This window comes from Acinonyx jubatus, chromosome B2 (genome assembly GCF_027475565.1).
Source record: "Acinonyx jubatus isolate Ajub_Pintada_27869175 chromosome B2, VMU_Ajub_asm_v1.0, whole genome shotgun sequence".
NCBI lineage: Eukaryota > Metazoa > Chordata > Mammalia > Carnivora > Felidae > Acinonyx > Acinonyx jubatus.
The window spans coordinates 136,502,837-136,508,836 of NC_069385.1; the positions used below are offsets into that span (position 1 = coordinate 136,502,837).

General features: G+C 46.9%; 1 long non-coding RNA gene across 4 annotated transcripts in view; it reads right to left on the reverse strand.

Annotated features, from left to right (window-relative positions):
- The window catches only part of LOC113593942 (uncharacterized), a 49,865-nt gene extending 44,831 nt beyond the window's left edge, over positions 1–5,034 (reverse strand). For 3 of the 4 annotated variants that reach the window (XR_008298745.1, XR_008298742.1, XR_008298744.1), the window contains exons 1-3: positions 4,884–5,034; positions 3,997–4,176; positions 998–1,188 (exon numbers count right to left, since the gene is read on the reverse strand). This is a non-coding gene — a long non-coding RNA (uncharacterized LOC113593942). Of the gene's footprint in view, positions 1–997; positions 1,189–3,996; positions 4,177–4,684; positions 4,859–4,883 lie in introns of those variants that run through there. The other variant, XR_008298743.1, reaches the window with a different exon arrangement.
- Positions 5,035–6,000: the final 966 nt, after the last annotated feature.

Below are 6,000 nucleotides of genomic sequence, written 5' to 3' on the forward strand. Positions count from 1 at the left end.
AGGGAGGGAGGGAGAGGGAGGGAGGAGGGAGGGAGAGGAGGGAGAAGGAGGAGGGAGAGGGAGGGAGAGGGAGGGAGGGAGAGGGAGGGAGGGGAGGGAGGGAGAGGGAGGGAGGGGGAGGGAGGGAGGGAGGGAGGGAGGGGGAGGGAGAGGGAGGGAGGGAGAGGGAGGGAGGAGGAGAGGGAGGGAGGGAGGGAGAGGGAGGGAGGGAGAGAGAGAATCTCAAGCAGGCTCTACACTGTCAGCAAAGAGCCCAACATGGGGCTGGAACTCATGAACTGTGAGATCGTGACCCGAGCGGGGAACAAGTCAGTCGCTCAACTGACTGAGCCACCCAGGTGCTCCTATTTTTGAAAGACTTTTAAGTCTCAAGTTATTTCAAAGTAAAAAATTAAAACAAAACGACAACAACAAAATAAAAGCAAAGTCACAGCCCTCCCTACCTCTAAGGGACCATTTCATAGTTGTTACCAGTTCACTGCCACTTTCCACCACAATGCTCCATGAGACACTGACTCTCAACCTTAGCAGCCCGGGGAAACTAGAGAGTGGCTAACACATCAGAGTGCTCAGAAAATGTTTTTGTGTATATTTGTTTGTTGTACTAGTTTACTCCTTAGATGCCATGTCCTATTTTAAGTTACATTATTTGGTTAATGAATGATTCTTTGGTGACAGGATGGTAGACGACCCCCACCCCACCCCCCCCTTTTTTTTTTTTTTTACCTATCTCAGGGTGGGACACAAGAACACTGCGAGCTCTGATTTCATTTTCCTAATCAGATCCAACTCCATTATTAGTTTTACACCCGAAAGCAATGCCAGTTAGCGTTTATTAATGCCCACTCAGAATCATATTCAAAAACAGGAAATGTGCATCTGCTTCTATTGAGGCATTCTTTAGACACTGTCTTACAAAGTGTGTGTATACACACACACACACACACACACGCATATATAAAAGCCACTCATCTGAGAAAGTGCATACTGTACTTACATGTACTGACCTAGTCAGCATGAATGGAGCCAAAAGTTCCCACCAAGACTCAAATCAATGTCCCAAGCAGAAATGATACTGGTGTTCACATTCTTCCAACATCCTGAAGAATCTCTCTCTTGATCCTGATCTCTGAATAGCAACTTCTCCAGCTCTTATTTCTTATGGAAACGATATGGTAGACATTGCTTCTAAGAAACAAAAGTGTATTTTCACCTTTACCAAGGAAAATTATCTTGATTTACTAAAATTACCTTGTACAGTCAAAAAACCCCCCAATACCATGACAATGATACTTCGTACTGACAAATTCATTTTTAAAGGATTAGCTCTATTTTACCCTCCTTAACTTCTACAATCTTCTTATTTAAAGCTATGATAATAATAGCTGTAGTAGCAGCCGCAAAGATTTATTGAGTACTTACTACATGTCAGACATGATTTCAAGTCCTTTACATGCATTAACTTATTTAATTCTCCCCAAAGCCCTATTATAATGATAATGGCTCCTGGCTCCGCAGCATTTACTATGTGCCAGAAACTGTTAAGTACTGTATATGTATTAATTCACTTAAGCCTCATGGCAGAGCAGTGATGGAGGTGCAACTGTGAATCCCTTTATGGGCAGGAGAAGAAGAGTGAGCTTGAGAGATGTCAGTAACTTGCTCAAAACTACAGAGCTTAGCACTGGGCAACATCAAGGTACCGGGAAATAGCAAATGTCATTCCTTGGTTGTCACAGGTCTTCCTTGATCTGGGGGTTGTCCACCAAAAGAACACTTTGGTGTTCTTGCATTAAAATCTCCAATAACAAATACACCAACCATTAAAAGAGACTTCCGCTCACCATCACGGAATTGCTAAAACGATACTCTCCTCAATAAGCTCGATCTGCTGCTTTTGTCACTCTCAGCATTTTGTTGGATAGTTTCTTATTTGTCTCTGGATGTGTGTGTGTATGTGGGTAAGAGTATGCGGGAGAGAGAGGGAGAGGGAGGGAACGAATTACGTGAATCTGCTGTAGCCGACACAGGAGTTTGTCAGCACACCAAGAATGGCAGAGGGAAAAGAATGTGGGTCTTTGAGGACACAGTTGAGCAGCTGAACTAAGCAATCCTAGAAGCACCATACCTCTTTTATATTAGCAGTAGTCTTACTGTGCAAGCAATTTTCAGTTTGGGTTTCCATAAAGTGGAAAATACCTGAACAGATACAGATATATTACCTACATGCATATTTCCCCTCATATTTCTGTGTCTACTTCAACTTTCTTGTCTTGGTGTACTCTTCAGAGAAATACAGACCACACACACACACACACGCACACACACACACCTCCCAGGAGGTATCACTTTGAATCAGTACAGTATCAATCCCTAAATCCCAGTGGCTTAAAACATCAAACATTTATTTCTTGCTCATGCCTCTCGCCTGTGTCCGTTATGAGTGGGCTCCTTGTCATAAACCCTCAGAGACCAAAGCAGATGGAGAACACTAACTAAAACATGCACGTCACTGTGGCAGGAAGAAAAGAGAAGTCTACAGGATCTCATTGTAGCAGTCAAACATTCTGGCCCAGAAGTGACACGCATCATTTCTGCTTACAACTTACTGGCTACAACTAGTTACACAACCCCAATCAACCAGTTTAAGTTCCTTATGTTTCCAGAAGGGCTGGGAAATGCAATGAGACCATGTGCCTGGAAGGAGGAGAAGTGGAATAGCACTAAATACTACCAATGCTTACAAGGTGCTGTAGCTCCTAAACACGTTATTCACCTGGGGAGGGGAAATGGGCCCTAGAACACCAAGTGTGGGAAAGGGATTTTTCTTTTTCTTTTTTTTTACTATATGCCTTTTTTTTTTTTTAATTTTTTTTAACATTTTATTTATTTTTGAGACAGGGAGAGACAGGGAGAGACAGAGCATTAACAGGGGAGGGTCAGAGAGAGGGAGACACAGAATCTGAAACAGGCTCCAGGCTCTGAGCTGTCAGCACACAGCCCGACGCGGGGCTCGAACTCACGGACCGTGAGATCATGACCTGAGCCGAAGTCGGCTGCTTAACCGACTGAGCCACCCAGGCGCCCCTTTACTGTATGCCTTTTTAGCATTTGGGTTTTTTTAAACTTTCAAAGACTGAAGTATAACACATGGTGATAAGCACATAAATCATATACAGCTCAATCAATTTTAAGTGAACTCATCTGTATAACTGTCACCCAGATCAAGAAGTAACATTGTCTGCATCCCAAAAGCTCACCTTGTGATCCCTCTAGTTTCTACTTCTATCCTTCCAACCAAAGTTATCCTAAATTTTTAATGTTTATTTATTTATTTTGAGAGAGAGAGAGAGAGAGAGAGAGAGAGAGAGAGAGAGAGAGAGAATCCCAAGCAGGCTCCATGCTCAGCATGGAGGCCAATGTGGGGCTCGATCTCATGACTGTGAGACCATGACCTGAGCTGAAATCAAGAGTTGGATGCTTAACCAACTGAACCACCTAGTCACCCCTATCCTAAATTTTTCTGTACCGCTAAGTCCCTTTTGCTTATTTCACTCCTTTTACCCATTCTCCACCCCACCTTCCCTAACCTGCCTCTTGCTGCTAATCCTCACTTTATTCTCTGGATTTAAGAGTCTGGGTTTCTTTTTGTTTGTTTTTAGAGTCCCTATATAAGTGAGATCATATGGCATTTGTCTTTCTCTGTCAGACTTATTTCACTTAGCATAAAAAGTATTGACTCTTAATCCCACAGATTAAAAAGAAATATATTTACAGATTTATCATGAGGGAAGTAAAAAATAACACCCCCCCCACCCCCCGCCTGGGGGTTTCTCTAAATCCAGGGTGGCAGGGGTGGGGGGACATATAGGCTGTCATTTTGGATAACAGAAAGTTATAGGAGGTAAAGAGTGGGCAGAGGCATAGATGGACCCAAGGAGAACTGGGTTCTGAGACTTGGAGGATGGAAGGTTCTGTGAGTGGAGGAGACAGTACCTGCCCCACACATGCCTCAAGGTTTCACGACCTCTGATGATGTGGTATATGGCTGGCTAGAACTTATCACTGGACTTCTTGGCTTTGGAGCCTTGTGACCCAGGCTGAAGCAGCCTGGACTGTTGAGAGGCTTCTTGGTGGCAGCTACGCTTGACAGATGACGGAGGATCAGGCTCAGCCCTGGGAAACAAGAGGAAGGGAAGTGAGAGCAAACACCCTGAACTAAGGGCCGGGTCCCACTCCGTTGCTATAAGCTCTGCGATTCACGATCTATACAATGGGGAGGCAGGAGTGGTAATGGTGGTGGTGGTCAGCGTCCCCCAAACGGCTTTGGGATGTCCTCCCAGCCAGGGAGGGGAGGGCAAAAAGCTGGATCTCATTTCGTTCAAACACAAAAACCAAATCATGAACGTTGCCCCTCTGCCAGGTGGGCTGTGAAGGCGCACTTGTCTTCCTAACACAGTTCCGCCTTCCTTTACGTTGCTGACGGCCAGGTCTGTCTAAGCAGCAGCACAGAGGGTTGGCATTGCTTTCTTTGAAGCCCCAGTGCCTATTCGAGGCCATAACGAGTACCACTGCCCTGAAGGAAACTGGCCAGAGGGCACACAATGAGTGCATCGCTCAGAGTTTAACGATCAAGTACATACACCCATGTATATACACGTATCTACGATAGAAAAATACATACGAATTGTTAGGAATGGACTTGCACAATTAGGGGAGCTGGTTAGGCACTGTCCACACGGCTGTCCTGACCAACGTTGGCGCCCGAAATCCCTACGACAGTCAGGAAGGGAAGCTGACGAAAGTGGGCTAGAACCCCGCAAGCAGGAGCCGGAACACCACGTGGGCACACTGAAACCCATGCCCTTTTCCTTCCCCTCGACCTTAGTGATTGACGAAGGGACCCTGCAGAAGCTGAGGCCCTGTGTCACACTGTTGCACAAGTATACACCCGCCCCAGGGCGCAGAGAAACTGGAGGAAGGCAGGTCCAGGGCGAAGACAGGGCCCCGCAGCAGGCTCACCGGAGCCCGAGTCAGTCGCTCAGCAGTAAGTGCTTTCACGCTACAAGATGGTTGCCGCCGCTTTTCCTCCTTCCAACTCTCGCGAGAGAACGTCCCTTGGAGCCCGTCCTAACCTGAAACATGGGAGGAAAGGAATCCTGGGAAATGTAGTCCAGACTGGCCAAGTAGGGAGCTTACAAAAACATCACTGTGAGCACTGAATGAGCCTTGTTAAGGCAACAGACTGTGGCCCATATTTTAGGAAGTGAGTTTGGTCTTTACACCAATACCATGTTCCCTGTTCCCTCCTCCCCCAGCTGCTTTCTGCTCCTCCTGGAAGATCCCCGATTACCTTAGTCCGTGACCCCTGAGAAGCAGTTCCCAAGATTTGTTAAACGTGCAAGACATTTATTAGGGGAAATGCCTATGAAAGAAAGGGGGAGGAAGCCGGGAGAGGCTTGAAAAGCCATCAGACCCTGATGCCAGTCTGATCCCAGGGAAGGAAGAACTGAAGGTTGGGAGGAAGTGACCCACACGGCAATGCACCTCCAAGGAAGGTTGGGTGATGAACCTGAAGAGTCCTGCATTTCCCACAGAAAGGCCTGCCTTAGTACCCCGGCTGTGCCTAGTGACCACAGAAGCAGCCAGGGGAGGGGGGCCTGCAGGGAAGTGTGGTGAGTGATTGCATAGCACAGCCCTGGGGCCCTTGGGCAACTGCACTCCAGGCAGTGGGAGATTTGGGGGGGGGGGGTCTTCCTCATGGCTGTTACATGGCCTCATTCTCATTTCTTGCTCGGTCAAGACTCAGACTCAGTCCCACCTTCCTCTTTTGGGGTGTGAAAAGTAAAATTAGGGCCAGGAGCCTTCTTGTTGGCACCTCTTTTGTCCAATGACTGATTTCCATTCAGTCAGGACAACCTTTGCCAGGAGCAGATTTTGGGGGGTGTTCAGAGGTGAAGGCAGTTCTGGAGTGTCTACATGCAGGGAGATGGGTTGGTG